Source organism: Scyliorhinus torazame, chromosome 1 (assembly GCF_047496885.1).
Source record: "Scyliorhinus torazame isolate Kashiwa2021f chromosome 1, sScyTor2.1, whole genome shotgun sequence".
Classification (NCBI taxonomy): Eukaryota; Metazoa; Chordata; class Chondrichthyes; order Carcharhiniformes; family Scyliorhinidae; genus Scyliorhinus; species Scyliorhinus torazame.
The window spans coordinates 79,466,437-79,490,783 of NC_092707.1; the positions used below are offsets into that span (position 1 = coordinate 79,466,437).

Genomic DNA, 24,347 nt, shown 5'->3' on the forward strand with positions numbered 1-24,347 from the left:
CCTCCCAAGGACAAACTCCTCCATTCCCAGCCCCCACCTGCAGGCCAATTGGAAAACCTGATAATATAAGAAGATAAGAACCAGGAGTAGGCCATCTGGTCCTTCGAGCCTGCTCCGCCATTCAATGAGATCATGGCTGATCTATGGGTGCCCAAAGCTACCTCGGGTGTCTTATTTCCTGTATCAGTCCTCCTCCCACTGACATACGTTAATGAGGCCTGACGTCAAAATGGAACACACCTCTTGTTGGCCCTATTAAGAAAACCATATTCTGGGGGAATCAACCTCCATAAATCTGATTTTTCTTGTGTGTAACTGCCTGTCTGCCACGTGTACTGAGGTACAGAGAAAAGCATTGTTCTGAAGGAGCTGGTCTAGCACAGGGCTAAATCGCTGGCTTTTAAAGCAGACCAAGGCAGGCCAGCAGCACGGTTCAATTCTCGTACCAGCCTCCCTGAACAGGCACCGGAATGTGGCGACTAGGGGCTTTTCACAGTAACTTCATTTGAAGCCTACTTATGACAATAAGCGATTTTCATTTCATTTTCAGTCCAGACAGATCATTCCATACATGAAAAGCATAGGAAATATGATAAATACATAGACATAGACATCGGGTGAATCATACTGAATGTAGTACTACTCAGTAGAGAAGATGCGTGGAGAGATCAGTTCAGTCCATAAGAGGGTCATTCAGCAGTCTGGTAACAGTGGGGAAGAAGCGGTTTTTGAATCTGTTAGTGCGTGTTCCCAGACTTTTGTATCTCCTGCCCGATGGAAGAAGTTGGAAGAGAGAATAACCCGGGTGGGAGGTGTCTTTGATTATGCTGCCCGCTTTCCCAAGGTAGCGGAAAGTGTAGATGGAGTCAATGGATGGGAGGGTTTGTGTGATGGACTGACCGGTCTCTGTAGCTTCTTATGGTTTTGTTCTGAGCATTTGACATACAAGTTGTGATGCAGCCAGATAGGATGTTTTCTATGGTGCATCTGTAAAAAGTGGTAAGAGTCAATTTGGACAAGCCAAATTTCCTTAGTTTCCTGAGGAAATATAGGCGCTGTTGTGCTTTCTTGATTGTAGCATTGACGTAGGTGGACCAGGACAGATTGTTGATGATGGGCACAGCTAGGAATTTGAAGCTGTCAAGCATCTCCACCTCGGCACCATTGATGAAGCCAGGGATGAGTACGGTACTTCACTTCCTGAAGTTAATGGTCAGTTCTTTAATTTTGCTAACGTTGAGGGAGAGATTGTTGTTGTTACACCATGCCACTAGGTGCTCTATCTGCTTCCTGTACTCTGACTCATCGTTGTTTGAGATCCGACCCACTACGGTCATGTCATCAGCAAACTTGTAGGTGGAGTTGGAGCCAAATTGTGCCACACAGTCGTGTGTGCATAGGGAGTATAGTAGAGGGCTAAGTACGCAGCCTTGCGTGGCACCGGTATTGAGGACTATCGTTGAGGAGGTGTTGTTGTTTAACCTTACTGATTGTAGTCTAAGGGTCAGGAAGGCGAGGGTCCAGTTGCAGAGAGAGGAGCTATGTCCTGTTTTGGAGTTTTGATATGAGCTTGGCTGGGACTATGGCGTTTTTGCTCGGGACACATTTTTACCAACCGATCATCCTTCAGGACCCATGCTCACCGATATTCACGGCCCATGCCCATCAACCTTTGCGACCTACCATTTTTGCTTACCTTTAATGTGACACATGAGCCTGCTTGGCCCTCATGATCTCACCTGCTTTGTCATTCACTGTTGCATTTCTGCTAAGGACTTCTGCTGATGATTTCAGTTCTCACTGCATCTGTTGAAAAAAATCAAGAGGTTTGTCCTCGAACCCGCCTGCTTTGTCTTCAGGTGCCTTTGAAGTTTTGAGGGTTTTAATCTTTAATTTGCCAGTACCTCCCTGCATAAAACACACATGAGCTTTGCATCCTGATTTGCATTGGCACAATTAATAAACCCATACCTCAAGAAATCATCTTTATACTATTTTGTTCCTGATTTCAGCCTCTTTTCAATGGATTGTTCACCAGAGGCCTTTGTGCCTACACCAGCACTGCTGGGCAGCTACAGAATGGTGCAATCACTCTCCTGCCCAAAGCATGTGACGTCAGTGAACGGGGCGTGTAACAGCCCCCTACCACCACTTCTGGAGAGAAGACTCCATTGATTTTTTAAAAGAATCTGCTCCTGGGTCTGCGCACTGCTGAGGGGGCACGCATGGTGGGACAGCCGGCATTCTGAAAACCAGTCATGCCGTCATTTTTAAAAGCCAGTCGCAGCTGTTGGGCAATTCTTCTCGTGACTGATGACCCCAGTGACCCACTCACGGGTCGCGACCCTGGGTTTGCAAATTAATGGTCTAGTCATTATCTTGTGGGCCTTGTTAGGCACAAAATAACTGCTGCAACCTATGCAAATTCATCCTGAAGCCAGCTGGTGAAGTAATAAACCAGAGGCCAATCTTTTACCCAGTACTGGATCTGGATTTATTATATAGAGTACAATGTTATAAATGCCTGCCTCCTCCTCAACCAATACTCAGGGCGCAATTCTCCCATCGGGAGACTAAGTCCCGACGCCGGAGTGAAAACCGGAGTGTTTCACTCCGGCGTCGGAGGCCATTCCCAGCCCCCTATTCTCCTGCCCCCGGGGGGCTAGGAGCGGAGCCGCGTCATTTATGCGCGCCGGGCCTTGGCACCGCGTAAAAGCGGCGCCGCGTAAATGACGTCACCCGCGCATGAGCAGGTTGGCCGGTGCCAACCCGCGCATGCGCGGTTGCCGTCCTCCCTGCGGCCACCCCGCAAGAAGATGTCGGATGGATCTTGCGGGGCAGCGGAGGAAAGGAGGTCCTCCTTCAGAGGACCGATCGTGGGCCATACCCCTTTTGAGCCCCCCCCCCCCAGTGCAGGAACCCCCCTTGCCCCCCCCACAGGCCGCCCACTCAGCGTTCCCACGCTGTTTCCGCTGGCAGCGACCAGGTGTGGATGGCGCCGGCGGGAACCTGTCGTGTTGGGCAGGCCGCTCAGCCCATCCGGGCTGGAGAATCGCCGCTCGCCCATTACCAACGGCAAGCGGCGATTCTCCCAGCGGCCAGCCGTGATTCGTGCCGCGCCGGTTTGGGGGGGTGGGAGAATCGCGTGTGGGCATCGGGGCGTCGTGGCGGGACTCGCGCGGCGCCCGGGCGATTCTTCCACCCGGCGTGGGGGGGAGAATTCTGCCCCCTGTGTTCCAGAAGTCTGTCCTTAGACCTCTTTTTGAACTTGTGCTTAACGTACTTAATCAATGTCCTTCAGTTATATCTCCTTAACCTTAACAATACAATTAACAGTCTCTACTTTACAACAGTGACAATACTTCCAAGGTATCTAATTATCTGTGAAGCTTTTTGAGACATCTTAACGTTCTGAAAGCTACAGTATTAATGCAAGTCTTTCTTTCCCCCCCCCCAGAACATTGGTTTGCAGACACTTGTAAATGTGCCAGATAATGGCTGATCAATACTGTGACCCTAATAGAGACCAATTAGCTGTGTGACATCAAAGGCAATAGTAATTTAGTTTATTACTTTATGACATCACTCCCTGGTTAATGCCTCAGCCAGTTCCTGTCCAGCCACACTCTTACGATATCCAGCAAATATATGAAGATTGCTGAACCTAAATTAATTTGAGCTTCATACTTCTTTCTCTCGAGCAATTTTCATGTTTACTATGGGCTATACTGTTTATTTATTCAAGCTTTATCAATTTATTGCACACATAAAAACTTAATTTATCATCAAAAAGAAAACTCTGAAAGGGAAATGGTAAAAGCAAAGCCTCCAACACATGTGTCTGAGAATTGTCATGGCAACCGGTCAAACCTCAGCAAGCTCTGAAAAGGTTAAGTTGAGAACTCAGCTCACTTCAGTGGCAGTGCCATTGTTCACAATAAATCACATCTCTGCTCAGTTATTTGATTACATTTGGTTAGTGGGCGGAGTGTTAAAACTGGCCTTGGTGTTCCTCAAATGGAAGTAAAAAGCAATTAGGCCAAGTTCTTGCACCTATTGAGCGAGAAAAATAAAGTTATGCATGTGAATGAGTGAGAGTAATGACATGATCAGTTCTCACATGTAGCATGTAAATGGCACCGCAGTCACAGAGGACCACAGACTGCCCTCCCCTTTGAGTAAGAGAATCAATGTTACGCTCTTATTTAAAAAGGAAGGGAGGCAGAATGTGGGAAATTACAGACCAGTTAGTTTAACATCTGTTGTTGGGAAATTGTTAGAATTAATTATTAAGGAAGTAACAACAGGCCATTTGGAAACGCAATCCATCAGAGTTATCATGGCTTTATGAAGGACAAATCATGTTTGACTAATTTGCTAGAGTTTTTTGAAGATGTAACAAGCAAAGAAGATAATGGGGATCCTGTAGATGTAGTATATCTGGACTTCCGGAAGGCATTTGATAAGGTGCCGCACAGAAGGTTAATACGCAGGGTTAGATCACATGATGTTAGGAGTAATTTATTAGCTTGGATAGAAGACTGGCTGGCAGAAGGGTAACTCGTGGGGTGCCACAGGTTTAGTCCTTGGGCCCCAACGATTTACAATCTATATTAATGACTTGGATACAGGGATAGAAGGTTCTATAGCCAAATTTGCAGATGACACAAAAATAGCTGAGACAGTAAGTTGCAATGAGGAAATAAGAAACTTAAAAATGGATATAGATAGGTTAGAAGAGTTGCAGATGGAGTTTAACATGGATAAGTGTGAGGTCATGCATTTTGGTCGGAAAAATGGGAAGGCAACTTATTATCTTAATGGGGAGGGACTTCTGGGTGCTCCAGTGCAGAGGAAGCTGGGTGTCCTTGTGCATGAGTCGCAGAAAACTAGCATGCAGGTGCAGCAGGTAATAAAGAAAGCGAATGAAATGTTGCATTTGTAGCTAAAGGAATACCGTATAAAGGTAAGGCAGTGTTGTTGCAACTGTACAAGGTACTAGTGAGACTGCAGCTGGAGTATTGTGCACAACTTTGGTAGTAGTGACATTGGAAGCAGTTCAGAGGAGTTCACTAGATTAATTCCAGAGATCAGGGCTGGGATTCTCCAAAATCCCGGCAAAGTGTTGGTGCCGGCGTAAACACCGGACTGTTTCACACCGGCGTCAATGGGCCTCTTGGCCCAGTGATCCAGTGGCCCACAGGGGGCCAGCACAGCGCCAGAGTGCTCCACGCAGCTCCGGTGCTGATACGCAACCCTGCACTGCCGGCGCGGGTCCACGCATTTATCCGTTTCCGTGCCGGTGCATGCACGTGATGGTCAATTCCGCACCGGCGCATGGGCGTGGTGGCTGTTTCCATGCCGCCGCCGCCGCGCAACATGGCGTAGCGACACAGCGGGCCAGCGCGGAAGAAGGTAGACTTCCCTCCCAGATCGCGCGTGCCTGCCGATCAGTAGCCCCCGATCGCGGGCTTGGCTGTCTTGGAGGCCCCCCCCCGGAGTCTGATCCCCCCACACCCCCACCAAGACAGCCACTGCGCCCGCGGGTCTGAGCTCCCGCCGAGTTGTACCATATGTGAACCACGCTGGCGGAACTCGGCGGGAACTTGACCGGCCAACTGCGGAGAATCACTGTGGGTGCCTCTTTCAATAGCCCCCGACCTGCGGCGTTTCTACTGTTGCTGGAGAATCGCGGCCCAGTGTCGGAGTGGCGTAGCGGGAATTTCCGGCAGCATTGGCGATTCTCCGACCCGGTGCGGGCTCGGAGAATCTCAGCCCAGGGGTTTGTCGTATGAAGAGAGATTGAGGAGGTTTGGCCTCCAGGGCGGTGGAGTTGAGGCCATGGTGAGATCAGCCATGATCGTGTTGAAAGGTGGAGCAGGCTCGACAGGCTGAATTGCCTCCTCCTGCTCCAAGTTCTGGGGCAAAATTCTCCATTATCGGTAGAAAGTCCGCCGATTGGCGCAAAAAAACGGCGCAAATCCGACTTGCGTCACGTCGGAAAAATGGGTCGATAGTCTCCGGCCTGAAATGGGCTAGCAGCGACGTAACGGGATCCGCGCTTGCGCAGTGGTTCACGCCGTGCAGCGTCATACGCGCTGCACGGCGTGACGGCTCATAAGGCCGCGCTGCTCCCCCCCACCCGACCGGAACACCCGACCGCAACACCCGACTGGATGGCTGGCCGTCGCTCAGCCCCGAGGTTCGAGTCACGCGATGTGGAGGCGCTCCTGGACGCGGTGGAGCAGAGGAGGGACGCCCTGTATCCCGGGCACGGCCGCAGAGTTGCCCCACGCCACAGCCGGCGTCTGTGGAGGGAAGTGGCAGAGGTCGTCACCGCTGTGGCCCTTACACCACGGACAGGCACCCAGTGCCACAAGAAGGTGAACGACCTCGTCAGAGCAGGCAGGGTGAGCCTCCCCATATCCCCCCTCCCCATATCCACCCCTCCCCCATATCCCCCTCACCCATATTCCCCCTCCCCCATATCCCCCCTCCCCCATATTCCCCCCTCCCCCATATCCCCCCTCCCCCATATCCCCATATCCCCCCTCCCCCATATCCCCCATATCCCCCCCTCCCCCATATCCCCCATATCCCCCCTCCCCCATATCCCCCCTCCCCCCTCTCCCATATCCCCCCTCCCCATATCCCCCCTCCCCCATATCCCCCCCTCCCCCATATCCCCCCTCCCCCATATCCCCCATATTCCCCATATCCCCCCTCCCCCATATCCCCCTCCCCATATCCCCACTCCCCCATATCCCCCCTCCCCCATATCCCCCCTCCCCCATATCCCCCATCCCCCATATCCCCCCTCCCCCATATCCACCCCTCCCCCATATCCCCCTCACCCATATTCCCCCCCCCCATATCCCCCCTCCCCCATATTCCCCCCTCCCCCATATCCCCCCTCCCCCATATCCCCCCTCCCCATAACCCCCCCTCCCCATATCCCTCCTCCCCCATATCCCCCATATCCCCCCTCCCCCATATCCCCCATATACCCCCTCCCCCAGATCCCCCTCCCCCATATCCCCCCTCCCCCATATCCCCCCTCCCCCATATCCCCCATATCCCCCCTCCCCCATATCCCCCATATCCCCCCTCCCCCATATCCCCCCTCCCCATATCCCCCCCTCCCCCATATCCCCCCTCCCCCATATCCCCCCTCCTCCATATCCCCCATATCCCCCCCACCCCCATATACCCCATATCCCCAAGTCAATCCAGCCCTAACCTTAACCTCTGCAATGCACGCGCAACCGATGGCGTGCATTCATATAGCTGCCTAACACTGTTGCCTTTTACCCCTGCCCCCCCCCCCCCACAGGAGAAGCGCGCACACAACAATAGGGAGCATGTGAGGACTGGAGGAGGGCCCGCTGATGAGAGGCCACTGACCGTACACGAGGAAAGGGCCCTGGAACTGGCTGGCGGACCCGAGGACCGGGAGGTTGCTGATGCAGAGGTCGGGGGCGTACTAGCGAGTGAGCCACCGACAGCCAGTCACCATATCTCCCCTCCCCTATATCCCCCTCCCCCGTATCATCTGATCACTGCTTGATGTCTAACCATGCATGCTTCATTGTGTATCGCAGGACCAAACGTCCAGGCACCCATCCCCGCAGATGCAGACCGCCCGCAGAAGCCCCTCGGAGACCACAGGAGACGGAGAGACCCGCACCCTCCAGCATGCGACGCCCGCAGGATGCCCCTCGGAGACCACGGGAGACGGAGAGACCCGGACCCTCCAGCATGCGACGCCCGCAGGATGCCCCTCGGAGACCACGGGAGACGGAGAGACCCGGACCTTCCAGCATGCGACGCCCGCAGGATGCCCCTCGGAGACCACGGGAGACGGAGAGACCCGGACCCTCCAGCATGCGACGCCCGCAGGATGCCCCTCGCACACCACGGGAGACGGAGAGACCTGGAGCAACAGGGAGACGACACCCCCGTCACGTGCGGGAGCGACCACCCAGCGACGAGGGGGGCAGCCACAGGCCCCCGTCACATCCGAGCCAGGACACCACTACCCAGGACACCACTACCCAGGACACCCCTACCCGGGACAGCACTACCCAGGACACCCCTACCCGGGACAGCACTACCCAGGAAGACGAAATACCGGACAGTGACTCAGAGTGGATGGGTGGAGACGAACCCCCACCCCAAAGTGCAATGGACTCAGAGTGGGACGAAGAGCATGACACAATGCCACTGCTGTCACCAACACCCTCCACCATCGCAGAAACACTCACCACGGTTGGGAACTTTAGTGATGAGGCGTCTGGTACACTCACTGGTGCGCACAACACAGCCGTCCCGGTACAGCAGGTGGAGGTAGGAGCAGCAGAGGGACCGGGCGGTCGGAGGGCAGCCCAGCCCAAGCGAACATCTGCCGCCCAGATGGATCCCGGGTTCCTGCAGTTACCACACCCACACATAGATCCGATGCAACCACCGACCCGGAGACGAGCGAAGAGGGTGACGGGCAGCTTGCGGCGGCTGCGGTCGCTGGTGGAGGAGTCCACCCGCGTCCAGGAGCCGGGAGTGGTGCCAGTCATGCGTGCCACCCAGGCTGACACCGCACGGGTGGCGTCCGCGGTGAAGGCAATGGGTGCGACGGTGTCAGACATGGGGAACGGTTTGCGAGGCCTGGGGCCTTCCGTGCAGGCGGCGTCTGTGGCCCAGGACATGGCTGCCCTCTCACAGGAGGCCATGAGCCAGTGCCAGCGCCAGATGGCAGAGGCGCTCAACGCCATAGCCCAGTCTCTGCAGGCCATGGCCCAGTCTCAGCAGGCCATGGCCCAGTTTCTGCAGGCCATCGCTGAGGGCATCGGCGCCAGTGGCCATGTGCGAGCCGGCGTCGCACTGTCACAGACAGGGTTTGCCAACCCCCTGGGCTCCATGGCTGCAAACCTGCAGACCCCTGTCGATACCAGCACGGGACTCCAGGACTGGCAGCGGTAGATGTCGGGGGGGCATCGGCTGGCCAGTCCGTTCGCATCCCCCACCCATGTAGAGACCTGGGGGCCATCGGGCACCCCGAGGGAGGAGGAGGTGGTGTGGTCCATCCCGGCTCCCTCTGTAGGGGAGGTCCCGGTACACCGCGACACCTCGGACTCCCCCCCTTCCGTCCCAGGTGCATCGGGTGGGCAACGGGCAGGACAGGCTGGCAGCTCGCCATCCCAGTCGCCCGGGCCGCAGCCTGGCCCATCTAGGCCAGGACGCCCCAGGAAACGGCCGCCAAAGGGATCCAGTGTCAGAGGGCAGGAATCACAGGAGTCCACCTCCAGTTCTGCTGTACCGTCTGGGGAACCACGTAGACGTAGTCAAAGGGCCCGTAAGGCCAAACAATTAGACACTGAGTAAGTTGGCACGGGTGCAGGGCACAGATGAGTTTTAGGGGCGAGGGCACGTGCATGAACTCCTTTGGTTATTAAAGTCAATGTTACACCTGCCTTTGTGCTCTGTCCAAAGTGTGCGGGGGTGTCATGTACGTTGAGCGCAAGTGTGTGTGTGAGGGGTGGTCTTACCTCAGCCCCAGGTGAGTCTGCCCCCTTCCCCCTGGGCCGCCATCAACATCCCCCGGGCAGAGGACGGGACCGTGCGCTGCAGTGTCACAGCCGCATGCAGGGATGGTCCGGGTGGATGGTGGTACTGTGGCCATGGGTCAGACATAGTCCAATGATGTAGAGCCAGGAGCTCACCGCAGGGCGGGTTGTCATCATCCTCCATGGCCTGCGATAGACACGCGTCCACCCGCAACTGGGTGAGCCCGGCCCGTTGTGCCGCAGGTGGATCGGCAATGGGGGGGGGGAGTGGTGTGCATGCGGGTGGGGAGGGTGGGGTTGGGGAGGGGGGTGAGGGTGCTGGGTGGGTGTATGGGTGGGGGGTGTGGGTGGTCGGCTGTTGCCATAGTGTGCGGTCTGTGGCCATACTACCCGATTCCCACGCCCATCTAGTCAGTGAAGCGGGCGTCTATCAGTCTGTCCCGTGCCCGCTGGGCCAGCCGGTAACGGTGGACAGCCACCCGTCTGTGTCTACCCCGTCTGCCCTGACCATTGCCCCCATCCCCCTCATCTGGGGAGGACTGGGCCTCTTCCTGCTGCTCCTCCACTCCGCCCTCCTCTGCCTGCGGCACATCGCCCCTCTGCTGGGCTATGTTGTGCAGGACGCAGCACACCACAATGATGCGGCCGACCCTATCTGACCGATACTGGAGGGCGCCCCCAGAGAGGTCCAGGCACCTGAAACGCATCTTCAGCACGCCAAAGCACCTCTCGATCACTCCCCTTGTCGCTACATGGGCATCATTGTAGCGGTTCTCCGCCTCATTGCGTGGCCTCCGTATAGGCGTCATCAGCCACGATCGCAATGGGTAGACCCTGTCGCCCAGCAACCAGCCCCTCAGCCGGGGATGGCGTCCCTCGTACATGCCGGGGATGGATGACCGCGACAACACGAATGAGTCGTGTACACTGCCTGGGTGACGGGCGCAGACGTGCAGGATCATCATGCGGTGGTCGCAGACCACTGTACGTTCATCGAATAGGTCCCCTTCCTATTAGTGAACACGGCCCTGTTATCTGCAGGTGGCCGCACGGCGACGTGCATCCCATCGATCGCGCCCTGGACCATGGGGAACCCGGCCACGGCAGATAAGCCCACGGTCCGGGCATCTTGGCTGGCCCGGTCCACGGGGAAGCGGATGTAGCGGCGCGCCATGGCATATAGGGCATCTGTCACTGCCCGGATGCACCGGTGCACCGATGTCTGCGATATGCCGGACAGGTCCCCACTCGGTGCCTGGAATGACCCCGTTGCATAAAAGTTCAGGGCCACCGTAACCTTGACGGACACGGGGAGAGGGTGTCCCCCGCCAGTGCCACGCGGTGACAGGTGTGCCAGCAGGTGGCAGATGTGTCCCACGGTTTCCCGGCTCATCCGGAGTCTCCTCCTGCATTCCCGGTCCGTGAGGTCCTGGTATGACTGCCGGGGCCGGTACACACGGGGCGCCCTCGGGTGCCTCCGTTGCCGTGGGGCCGCGACGTCCTCCACCCCCTCCTCGTCCTGTCGGTCAGGTGTCCCTCCAGCCTGGGCGGCTGCCGCCTGCCCCTCTGCGGAAGCCTGCGCCGCCTCTCTGGCACGCTCCTCCTCCTCCTCCTCCTCATCCAGGGCAACATAGACATGAGCGGCTGCCACCACGGCGGCCAACATCGCTGGATGGTCTGAAAACATGATGGCCTGGTGGGGGGGGAGGGGAACGACGACATGTCATCATTGCCAATATCCCCTCCACCCCACAGCCAGGTGGCATGGACCGCATGGGTCCAACTGTTGGAGGCTGGCACCTGGCCAGGTGGACCAACTCACTTGCCCTCCCATCCCCCTCCTCGGCACGGACCCCCCCCCCAACCTCCACCCCGGCACGGCACGGACCCCCCCCCCCAACCTCCACCCCGGCACGGCACGGACCACCCCCCCCCAACCTCCACCCCAGCACGGACCCCCCCCCCCAACCTCCACCCCAGCACGGACACCCCCCAACCCCCAACCTCCACCCCGGCACGGCACGGACCCCCCCAAACCTCCACCCCAGCACGGACCCCCCCCCAACCTCCACCCCAGCATGGACCCCCCCCCAACCTCCACCCCAGCATGGACCCCCCCCAACCCCCAACCTCCACCCCGGCACGGCACGGACCCCCCCCAACCTCCACCCCAGCACGGTCCCCCCCCAACCCCCAACCTCCACCCCGGCACGGCACGGACCCCCCCCAACCTCCAACCCAGCACGGACCCCCCCCCAACCTCCACCCCGGCACGCCACGGACCCCCCCTCCAACCTCCACCCCAGCACGGACCCGCCCCAACCTCCACCCTGGCACGGACCCCCCCCCCAACCTCCACCCCGGCACGGACCCCCCCCAACCTCCACCCCAGCACGGACCCCCCCCCAACCTCCACCCCGGCACGGCACGGACCCCCCCCCCAACCTCCACCCCAGCACGGACCCCCCCCAACCTCCACCCTGGCACGGACCCCCCCCCCCAACCTCCACCCCAGCACGGACCCCCCCCCCAACCTCCACCCCAGAAAGGCACGGACCCCCCCCCAACCTCCACCCCAGCACGGACCCCCCCCCAACCTCCACCCCAGCACGGACTCCCCCCAACCCCCAACCTCCAGCCCGGCACGGACCCCCCCCGCCAACCTCCACCCCGGCATGGACCCCCTCCCGGCACTCCCCCGGAGCCCAGCCTACTCTAACCACCCCCACCCACCGCACACACACACACACAACCCGAGACACACCTCTCCTCACGCAATCAGACTGCGGCCACGCCATTGCCTGCCCAGAGCCAACCCCCCAGGCCGTCATTCACCTCCACGCTGGTCGGCGTGAGCCTGGAGCACCGGGTCACGCCGATGAAAAGGAGGTTTGATTCACGTCGACGTGAATGGTCATCACGTCGACGGGACTTCGGCCCATCCGGAAGGGAGAATATCGGCAGGCCGAAAATCGGCTGCCTTGCGCAGACCCGTGACATTCTCCGCGGCAGCGGCGCCATTAACGCCCCGCCGACTTTTCTCCCTTCGGAGACTTCGTCAACCGGCGGGGGTGGGATTCACGGCGGCGAACGGCCATTCTCCGACCCTCTGGGGGGTCGGAGAATGACGCCCCTGATGTTTTAAGGAAGAATTATTCTGTTTGATTTCATCATCCAGCTCTTGGTCTATACCCTTTAGGTAACAGCTCCTCAAGCACAAATCTGGTGTTCTTGATTTATAAGTGGATTTCTTGATTAATATGGAGATCAGGGGTTATGGGGTAAAGGCTGGAGAATGTGGATTAGGAACATTTCAGCCAAGATAAAATGGTAGAGCAGACTCAATGGGCCAAATGGCCTAATTCTGCTCCCATATCTTTCTCCTTGACTGGTGGTGATTTAACCTGAGGGTCACCACACCTCAAGCAAGGAGCAAGGTTGAGAATAACCTCAGCTGGTACGGGAATTGAACCCATGCTGTTCTGCATCATGAACTAGCTGTCTGTCCAACTGAGTTAATCTCCACATCTGGAGCAACTTATTCTGGCTCCTTGTTCAGGATTACATCTGAAAAATTGTCAGTCAGGATGCTGACACTTTGGAAATTTAGGGTTGCCAATTCTCTTAGATTGTCTCCTGTCCATTAACTCTGAAGTACTTCCTCTTTTGAGCAGGTATTCTCTCTTTTTTTTGAATTTAAAGTACCCAATTCTTTTTTTACAATTAAGGGGCAATTTAGCGTCACCAATCCACCTACCCTGCACATCTTGGGGTTGAGGAGTGAGACCCACGCAGCAACGGGGAGAATGTGTAAACTCCAGGTCTTCTTTCGAACTGCAGTTTTTTTGAAGAGGCTGTCTATTTGTTCTGGGAACTTCCTAGAAAGACAAGGGTGGGATTCTCCGTTTCTGAGACGAAGTGTTGACGCTGATGCAGAATTCATGGACTTTCACGACAACAAAACTGGCAGCGCACCTCGACCGTTTCCACTACCCTTGAGGGGCTCGCACCGGCGACACATGGAACACAATCGATTCCAATGAAAAACGGTGTGGGATTCACCGGGTCCGTGATTGCCACTCTAGAAGTTGACACGCTGCAGCTGCTGAGACACATTGCAATCCCCACACACACTCATTCCAGCAAACAAGACGGCACTGGTTGTGCCGTGGCACGCCCATATGGCTGATTGGTCAGCTGGGGCCAGAGGGCACCGAGGGGGTTGGCCTGGGGACACCTAGGTGACCCATGGCCCTAAGTTCACAGTGGGCTGTTAGCGACGTGTGCAGCTGCATGGCTGCCTTGCCGGCTGCGGCAATGGTGTTTCATGCCCGTCCACCTGACCCCACAACGCACCTCCTGGCCACCCCCATTTGCATCTATTTATCAGGACCGGTGTGCCACGCTCCATCCTCCTGTGATTTTCCTTCTCTGCAGCTGGGAATCACATGGATGCAGTTCAGTTGTGCTCTCTACAATCAAGGCCCTGGTGTGGTGAGCCTCGTGGTGGACGAAGTTTCCTCCTTGGCCCAACGCTGGTTCCACCATGCCAGGGCCACAATTGTAGAGCACATCCAAGGCACAAACCCCCCCTCCCACCCCCGCACTGCACATCAATCAACCCCCCTGCATTGGACATCAGCCTCGACGCCACCCTCCGGCAATGCTCAGTAGACCCCCGTAACCCCCGGATTGTCCGGGTGCATCCCCACCCCCAAGTACCATCCCGGGACTGGGACTCCTGTAATAGGGAGACCCCCCCCAGGGACCCTGTGATAGAGCGACCCCCCCACAGGGACCCCTGTGATAAAGAGACCTGCACAGTGGCCGCTGTGAAAGGGAGATCCCCACAGGGACCCCTGTAATGGGGAGACCCTCACAGGGACCCCTGTGATAGGGAGACCCCCATAGTGACCACCCACAGGAATCCTATGCCTAAAGGAAGCTCCTCCACAGACCCCACACACACAGACCCCGCCCCCCCCCCCCCCCAGAAAAGGGACCCATGTCTGGAAGCTAGAGATCAGTCCAGACAGGGGCAGTGGGCAGCATTGTCGCTGTAATACTTACCTTGCAGCACCACATGTCCATTCTTCAAAGGAGGGCAGCTGTGTTTGCATATGGTTCCCACATTTCCACTATCTGCAAGCCAGTCATAGATTTCCAGCAGTGTTTCATAAAAACATCTGCAGTTTTGATGCATTCATATCCCTCATGTTTCAGTGGCCTAAGTGGTGAAACCCTAATGTTTGTAAACATTAACCACATCAAAGAGATGTAAGTGTACTCAGTACAGTCCAATCACTCAAGCGTGTTATTTCACTGCACTTATCGGGATGGCAGTCTGATAGTGGGATTCATAGGAGTCCCTTGTATTCCACACCAATCATAAATTTGGTGAGCATAATCAAAGACCCCTCCCACCCGGCTTACTCACTCTTCCAACTTCCTCCATTGGGCACAAACAGACTTCTTCCCCACTATTACCAGACTCCAAAATGACCCTCTTATGGACTGACCTGATTAACACTACACCCCTGTATGCTTCACCTGATGCCGGTGTTTATGTAGTTACATTGTGCACCTTGTGTTGCCCTATTATGTATTTTCTTTCATTTCCTTTTCTTTTCATGTACTTAATGATCTGTTGAGCTGCTCGTAGAAAAATACTTTTCACTGTACCTTGGTACACGTGACAATAAACAAATCCATCCATCCATCCAATTTGCATGCCGTCCTAACATTGAATTGCATCCCGCTTTACGACACAACTGGATCATAAAACTGGTGCTATTCAGCTCCGGCGGGAGAACATACTTTCCCAAATGGAGAATCCAGCCCTTCATTAGAGAACAAAAATGGATGGATTTATATAAATGCTCAGATGGCCCAAGAAGGTAAATCTAAAACAGGTTTAATTCAATATCAAAAGTAAACGTCACAACGTGGCTTACAGTTGCAACGTCCCAAATGGGACTACCATTTTTTAGCTGGTCCCAGTACAAGTTTTTATAGAATGGTTTCCACAAGGCCGAGCTGATGGCATCTGCCAGTAACGCGGGGAACACGTATTCCATACTATCCACAGGGAGATCAATTGGGGTGTCCCAGTGGATCCCATGAGGGTTATTACAATTTAGTGATCTTCAGCAACAGCATGTTTGCAGCTGGCTATAAAATACCTGTCTCGGAGAACTTCTCCCCCTGGGATGAGTCCCCACGCTGGGTCCCAATTGGTCACCCAGGCCAGAGTACCAGAACTCTGCTGTGTTGCCCTTAAAGGGACAATGACCACATTAATGCAATCATGCTTTCAGATGAACTAACTTGAATACCTCCGAAGAGGTTTAGTTTTCCCCAAGTGGAACTGTAACCTTGCATAACGCAATAATACACGGCCAACATCACCTGGGACAAGAGCAACAATGCCATGGGAATACTGTCACCTCCAATAAATCACAATGCCATGCCGAGATGGATAGTGTTCTTTTACTGTCACTGAATCCCCTTATGTATGCGAGCCCACAGAAAACTGCAGCAGTGCAGGAAATGAAGCCATCACCCCTGTTTGTGAGAGACTTGGGAAACAGACATCCCGAAAGGAAAAGGATGAGAAGAAAGAGAGATTGCTGGTTTCAGAAAGTCTTTGAGGTGTTATATTTTTAAGCTCTTTGTTTTTCTCTTTCCTGTTATTGTTGTTCTTTCCATGGGCTGCTCTCCAGTCCTGGTGAGATTAGAATGGTCTATGTGCTAAAGCCTGAACCCAGCACTATGACAACCCGTCAGCAGTTCTGCAAAAACAGCCTTGGGTGACTTGTCCTCCAAATTGCCCGCCTTGCCCTCTGATAACAACTCATTTGTCCACAGGACTTTGGGTACTTGCTTTAAAGACAAAAACACCTCGCTTTCTCAGTAAAAAATAGAGCTGTCAGTCTGACTGAAGTCAGGATATATAGAACATAGAACATAGAAAATACAGCACAGAACAGGCCCTTCGGCCCACGATGTTGTGCCGAACCTTTGTCCTAGATTAATCATAGATTATCATTGAATTTACAGTGCAGAAGGAGGCCATTCGGCCCTTTGAGTCTGCACCGGCTCTTGGAAAGAGCACCCTACCCAAACTCAACACCTCCACCCAACACCAAGGGCAATTTGGACATTAAGGGCAATTTATCATTGGCCAATTCACCTAACCCGCACATCTTTGGACTGTGGGAGGAAACCGGAGCACCCGGAGGAAACCCACGCAGACACGGGGAGGACGTGTAGACTCCGCACAGCCAATGACCCAAGCCGGAATCGAACCTGGGACCATGGAGCTGTGAAGCAATTGTGCTATCCACAATGCTACCGTGCTGCCCTTAAGAACAAATAAATCTACACTATATCATTTTACCGTAATCCGTGTACCTATCCAATAGCTGCTTGAAGGTCCCTAATGTTTCCGACTCAACTACTTCCACAGGCAGTGCATTCCATGCCCCCACTACTCTCTGGGTAAAGAACCTACCTCTGATATCCCTCCTATATCTTCCGCCTTTCACCTTAAATTTATGTCCCCTTGTAATGGTGTGTTCCACCCGGGGAAAAAGTCTCTGACTGTCTACTCTATCTATTCCCCTGATCATCTTATAAACCTCTATCAAGTCGCCCCTCATCCTTCTCCGTTCTAATGAGAAAAGGCCTAGCACCCTCAACCTTTCCTCGTAAGACCTACTCTCCATTCCAGGCAACATCCTGGTAAATCTTCTTTGCACCTTTTCCAGAGCTTCCACATCCTTCCTAAAATGAAGCGACCAGAACTGTACACAGTACTCCAAATGTGGCCTTACCAAAGTTTTGTACAGCTGCATCATCACCTCACGGCTCTTAAATTCAATCCCTCTGTTAATGAACGCGAGCACACCATAGGCCTTCTTCACAGCTCTATCCACTTGAGTGGCAACTTTCAAAGATGTATGAACATAGACCCCAAGATCTCTCTGCTCCTCCACATTGCCAAGAACTCTACCGTTAACCCTGTATTCCGCATTCATATTTGTCCTTCCAAAATGGACAACCTCACACTTTTCAGGGTTAAACTCCATCTGCCACTTCTCAGCCCAGCTCTGCATCCTATCTATGTCTCTTTGCAGCCGACAACAGCCCTCCTTACCATCCACAACTCCACCAATCTTTGTATCGTCTGCAAATTTACTGACCCACCCTTCAACTCCCTCATCCAAGTCATTAATGAAAATCACAAACAGCAGAGGACCCAGAACTGATCCCTGCGGTACCCCACTGGTAACTGGGATCCAGGCTGAATATTTGCCATCCACCACCACTCTCTGACTTCTATCGGTTAGCCAGTTTGTTATCCAACTGGCCAAATTTCCCACTATCCCATGCCTCCTTACTTTCTGCATAAGCCTACCATGGGGAACTTTATCAAATGCCTTACTAAAATCCATGTACACTACATCCACTGCTTTACCTTCATCCACATGCTTGGTCACCTCCTCAAAGAATTCAATAAGATTTGTAAGGCATGACCTACCCCTCACAAATCCGTGCTGACTATCCCTAATCAAGCAGTGTCTTTCCAGATGCTCAGAAATCCTATCCTTCAGTACCCTTTCCATTACTTTGCCTACCACCGAAGTAAGACTAACTGGCCTGTAATTCCCAGGGTTATCCCTAGTTCCTTTTTTGAACAGGGGCACGACATTCGCCACTCTCCAATCCCCTGGTACCACCCCTGTTGACAGTGAGGATGAAAAGATAATTGCCAACGGCTCTGCAATTTCATCTCTTGCTTCCCATAGAATCCTTGGATATATCCCGTCAGGCCCGGGGGACTTGTCTATCCTCAAGTTTTTCAAAATGCCCAACACATCTTCCTTCCTAACAAGTATTTCCTCGAGCTTACCAATCTGTTTCACACTGTCCTCTCCAACAATATCGCCCCTCTCATTTGTAAATACAGAAGAAAAGTACTCATTCAAGACCTCTCCTACCTCTTCAGACTCAATACACAATCTCCCGCTACTGTCCTTGATTGGACCTACCCTCGCTCTAGTCATTCTCATATTTCTCACATATGTGTAAAAGGCCTTGGGGTTTTCCTTGATCCTACCCGCCAAAGATTGTTCATGCCCTCTCTTAGCTCTCCTAATCCCTTTCTTCAGTTCCCTCCTGGCTATCTTGTATCCCTCCAATGCCCTGTCTGAACCTTGTTTCCTCAGCCTTACATAAGTCACCTTTTTCCTCTTAACAAGACATTCAACCTCTCTTGTCAACCATGGTTCCCTCACTCGACCATCTCGTCCCTGCCTGACAGGGACATACATATCAAGGACACGTAGCACCTGTTCCTTGAACAAGTTCCACATTTCACTTGTGTCCTTCCCTGCCAGCCTATGTTCCCAACTTATGCACTTCAATTCTTGTCTGACAACATCGTATTTACCCTTCCCCCAATTGTAAACCTTGCCCTGTTGCACGTACCTATCCCTCTCCATTACTAAAGTGAAAGTCAGAGAATTGTGGTCACTATCTCCAAAATGCTCCCCCACTAACAAATCTATCACTTGCCCTGGTTCATTACCCAGTACTAAATCCAATATTGCCCCTCCTCTGGTCGGACAATCTACATACTGTGTTAGAAAAGCTTCCTGGACACACTGCACAAACACCACCCCATCCAAACTATTTGATCTAAAGAGTTTCCACTCAATATTTGGGAAGTTAAAGTCGCCCATGACTACTACCCTATGACTTCTGCACCTTTCCAAAATCTGTTTCCCAATCTGTTCCTCCACATCTCTGTTACTATTGGGGGGCCTATAGAAAACTCCTAACATATATTGTGCAAGATGCTGACAGAAATTCTTTAAAGTTAAAAAATAACCACTGCGTCTTGCTTGCTAAGAGGGAAAAGTAATCTACAGCACCGATCCACGAGTGCTACAATCAAGATCAGACACCATGTAGAGAACGGTGGACTTGCCAATCAATGACACTGTGTGTTGGCTGCGTTGCTATGCCACCCTCAAACAGGAGATAGGGTGGCATGGTGGCACAGTGGTTAGCATTCATGCTTCACAGCGACACAGCCTCGGGTAACTGTGGAGTTTGCACGTTCTATTTGCGTCTGTGTGGGTTTCCTCCGGGAGCTCTGGTTTCCCACCTACTGCCAAAGATGTGCAGATTAGGTGGATTGACCATGCTAAATTGCCCCTTAATGTCCAAAGATGTGCAGGTTAGGTGGGGTTATGGGGATAGGGCAGGGGAGTGGACCTAGGTAGGGCGCTCTTTCAGAGGGTCGGTACAGACTCAATGGTCCGAATGGCTTTGTTCTGTAGGAATTCTATTCTATGATTCTGTGGACATCTAATGAAAACCACAAAACACAAACAAAATGATTCTCAGATGGTGATGAGCAATCAATATGTCCAAGGTAGGAGTTGAGGAAAAAAAATTGTTTACGCTACAGTTAGATCGGGGATAGGCAGCTTATAGACTTCCCCGTGAGGGGGGTGGGGTGGGTGATCTTTCTCATCTTTAGTTGCTGGTCACATGGTAAATTAGCCCCCTCCCTGATTAAAATATCACAAAAAAGCCTTCAATATTACAAATGCTTCAGTAATGAATGCTCAGTGGACCTACCTGCTCCCACCTGACTGGTAGCAAGTAGTCATATTTTCAACAAGGCTTTTCTAGATGCAAAATCATTTCCAAACGCTGTAGGCATTTTGCATTGACAAACTTTGCCTTATTTATCATGCAGAGAGCAGACTGCTTCGAGCAGATGGAGTAGGGCTGCTTAAAAAAACATTTCAATCAGCAGACAGAAACCCTTCTACCGAATTGAGTGTAGCAATCTTGCCACTTAAATGTATTGAAAACAATCTGTGTTAAAGAATTTAGGAATGTGGTTATATTCCTTCACTTCTCTAGCAGCTTTCCTTTTAAAATGAATCAGTGGCTCTCCGATGTGAACTGCAGTCAGAGTGTCCGATTCAGTTGTGCACACTCTGAAGTTTCCCCATGCATTCAGCATCATCTGATCTTATCACACAGTTGTGTTATCTTGACTCAGTTGATACTCTCCCCTGTGTCAGGAGACTGTGGAGTTAAGATCCCATTCCAGAACTTGAACAACCTAATGCAGTTTAACAATGCACGTGCGTTGTTGAACAGATGGCATAGTCGTTAGCACTGCTGCCTCACAGCACCAGGGACCCAGGTTCAACTCCTGGCCTTTGGTGATTGACTGTTTGGAGTTTACAATATTCTCCCCATGTTTGCATGGGTTTCCTCCGGGTGCTCTGGTTTCCTTTCACAGTCCAAAGATATGTAGGTTAGGTGGGGTTATGGGGACAGGGCGGCGGGGTGGGCGTAGGTAGGGTGCTCTTTCGAAGGATTGGCGCAGACCTGATGGGCCGAAGGCCGTCTTCTGCACTGTAGAGATTCTGTGATTCTCAATATCCTAGGCCATTAGAGTGGTTGCACTTTGAAGAAGATTTTAAAGCGAGGTACCATCTGACTAGTCACGTGGCTCAAGTGGATATTAAAGACTGTGCAGTACAATCTGAAGAAGATTAAACAGTTCTCTTAGTTCCCTGGCTAACAATATTCAAAACAATCATTTAGAAACAGATGATAGACCATTCATTTCATCATTAATTGTCAGATCCTGCACCAAGTGGGGTTTACCTACAAAACAAGTCGCGACACTTCAAAGTATGTCTTTGTTGAAATACATTTGAAAGGAATCCAAGCAATGTGATAAGATGTTCAATAAGTGTGAATCTTCCTTTTCAATCGCAAGCAGGAATGTAATTCTTAGCTAATTTCCACCTACAATTTCACCATTGCTAATGCTTCTACCCCATCCTCCACATCCCACAGCTTAACCTTGTTCCCCACATCCAGCTGGACTCAGCTCATTTCGTGCAGCTCAGGTGGTGAGCATTGAGACCTTCTGATTTGGTAATGATGATAACCTGATGTACCTGAGAGAAAATATTCAGGTCATAGAACAAATAGTTTGTGACCGAATTTAAAATGATCAATCTGCCATCGATGACCTTTCTTTTAGGAGCCATCTAGTGGCTGGTTCAGTCTCCGCTAATTATGTATCCTTTGTCATGATATGCAAACATGCAGCTAATGAACACAGAGAATAGGACACAACCAATGAGCAGTCAGGATACTCAGGGGTGGTATCTCACTATAAAAGGGATGAGGCACTCACACCCCCGCCTCTTTCCACAGACCAACATCTACAGAGCGAGACAGGATGTATCCTCAGCATCACACCCCAGCACGTGGCTCAGAGCAAGGCTGGTTCAGTTAGACTGAGTTACTCCATTTAGATTAGCAGAGAGTCGAACTCATTGAGAACTGTGCTAATAGTTCAATAAAACACATTGAACTCACTTCAAAGTCTGGAGCATCTTTTACTCAAAACTGCATCAAGTGGCAGCTTGTGTTATTCCAAATTACATAACACAACATCCTTCTCTGTATGTGGTGTTGGCCAAAGATGAATACTAACCGGGCTACAACATAGCACTGTGATCAGAAGCCATGGGCGGGATTCTCCGTGGCCCAACACCAAAATTGGGAAAGGCGATTGTGTGCAGAATCGGGCGTGAAGCCAAAGTTGTAGTGGGCACCAGACACATGCCAGATTGCCATGCTCCCGCACTCGACAGCGGCGTCAATACGTCTACTCCGCACGTACAGTAAACACCGTTTACATGTAATTAGCCCGACCCAGCATTCTCTGGGGCATCCGGACAATTACTGACCGCATGTTTCTCTTGTGGTTTTAAAAATCTGGAAACAGGAGGTGCTGTGGCTGATGAGGGAGAGAGAAGACGTAGGACACGCAGAGGTTGGCGGGGACAGCCCGGGGTGGACAGTGGGAGATGATGGGGGTGACCAGGGGAAGGGCCTTGGTGTCAGGGTGACCCCCCCCCCCCCACAGAACTAGAGTGTCCAGGCACAGACCGCAATTGCTGCAAGGCAGCCATCTTGCTGCGCACCCTATTGACTTCCCATCGTGACCCCTGGTCATGCAGAGTGGCACCAGCTGTATAGGTGCTCCACCCCACCACACCCTGCACCCAGCTCCCCCCCGCCACCCCGCCATCCCAACCAACCCCCTTGCTCCCAATCGGCCACCACCCACCGACGGGGCAGCACGTGGCCCACCCAAGGGCAATGCCCACAGTAGTCCCAGCTGGAGGGTGCCGGACAGAGGCCGTGGAGTCTGCCGCTCGCATGGGTAGCGCTAGCCACCCTGACAGCAGGGACGGGCACCAGGACCAGAGGCCCCCACTGAGCCAGGCACCATTGGGGCCAGGGATGCATTGGGAAGAGTGCCAGGATCACAACTGGGGTGGGGGTGGGAATGGGGGAGAGGAGGTAGGGGGACATGCGGGGGGCAGTTACTGCAGTGCAGATCAGGGCCACCATGTAGCCTGGTGGGGCAGGGGGGTATGCATCATTCGAACATGTCTGACTTTCACTTCCTGTATACAATAGACTTCGGAATTCAACCAGGAATGCTGGTCTTGATCCTAGTCGCCAGAGCCTTGGGGATGTACTGAGGCTGTACGAGCAGAAGCTTCTCAAGGAGCATTGTGCAGTGGCACATTCTACTGCAGAGGAACAGGAGCCAGCCGGTGAGGATGGAGATTCGGCCAGCCAACAGGCTGAGGAGGACGAGGTGCAAGGGAGATGCATTAGGCCTCACTTATACCGGCAGTGCCTGTCATTCGAGGACCTGCTGGACCGGGGAATGCTGATCTGCTGCTGTGCAAGGGGACAGTGCAACATATCTGCCAGATCATGGTGTACCTGGTACCGCAGGGGACATCCGCTCCCAATGTCGGCTGGTGCTCCAGAATGTCTTGAGTTGTGGGTCGAAGGCCCCCGTCCAAGTTCGTGCCCTCCTCCTCTTCGCTGCTCACTTCCTGGAGTTGGGGTTTGGTCGTTGGCAGAAGGCACCAGAAGTCCCCACCTCATTGCCAGGTGAGCCTGCAACACACAAGACAATACGCATGATTGGACCGTGGGTTGGGGTGGCGGGTCATGGTGTAGGGGGCAGTGCGACCGGTGCGTGTATGGGTGTGGTGGTGGTGGTGGAGGGGGCACATGTGAGGGGTGGGGGGGGGGGGAGATGTGGGGAGTGGTGGTAGTGTAGGAGGCCCTGGAGGCCGGGGGGAGGAGTGTGAGGGTGGGGTGGGGTGGGGGTGTAGGGGTGGGGGTGGTGACACACATGCCATGGGGAACTTCAACTCTGTGGGGTCTCATTTGCTCGCCCAATGCCAACCTCCGCCTCGGTGACAGCCCTCTCCTTGGGCCCTCTGATCAGGTCCAGTGCCCGCTGCTCTGCTGCAGTGAGGGGTCGCAGGTCTGGTGATCTGCCTCTCTCGGTGGTTGTGTGCCGCTTTCTCCTGGGGAAGGAGGGGGGGGTGAGACAGAAAATGCACAGTGTTAGACAGTTGGACGCAGGCAGCACAGGGGGTGGATGACTGCTGGCCTTCATGGCCAGGGCACCAGGCCATGGCGGCCGGTATAGGTGCAGGCAGGTGGTGCAGTGTAGAGGTCGCCACCCAGGTGATGGTGGTGGTGGTGGGGGGGAGGGGGGGGGGGGTTAGTTTACAGGTGTCTGGGTCAGGCGTCAGTGCCAGCGGCATTGTCCTGAGGTGATGCGTTTTTTGTCCGGTCCGGGTAGTGTTGCCCACTGCCCTCAAAACCTGTCCCACATGCGCCCAGGCCCAGTGC

General features: G+C 53.7%; 1 long non-coding RNA gene across 1 annotated transcript in view; it reads right to left on the minus strand.

Moving 5' to 3' along the window:
* LOC140429533 (uncharacterized) overlaps positions 1–24,006 on the minus strand; it is a 40,303-nt gene extending 16,297 nt beyond the window's left edge. Inside the window, exons 1-3 of the long non-coding RNA XR_011949116.1 lie at positions 23,893–24,006; positions 23,418–23,597; positions 1,740–1,806 (exon numbers count right to left, since the gene is read on the minus strand). This is a non-coding gene — a long non-coding RNA (uncharacterized lncRNA). The remainder of the gene's footprint in view (positions 1–1,739; positions 1,807–23,417; positions 23,598–23,892) is intronic.
* Positions 24,007–24,347: the final 341 nt, after the last annotated feature.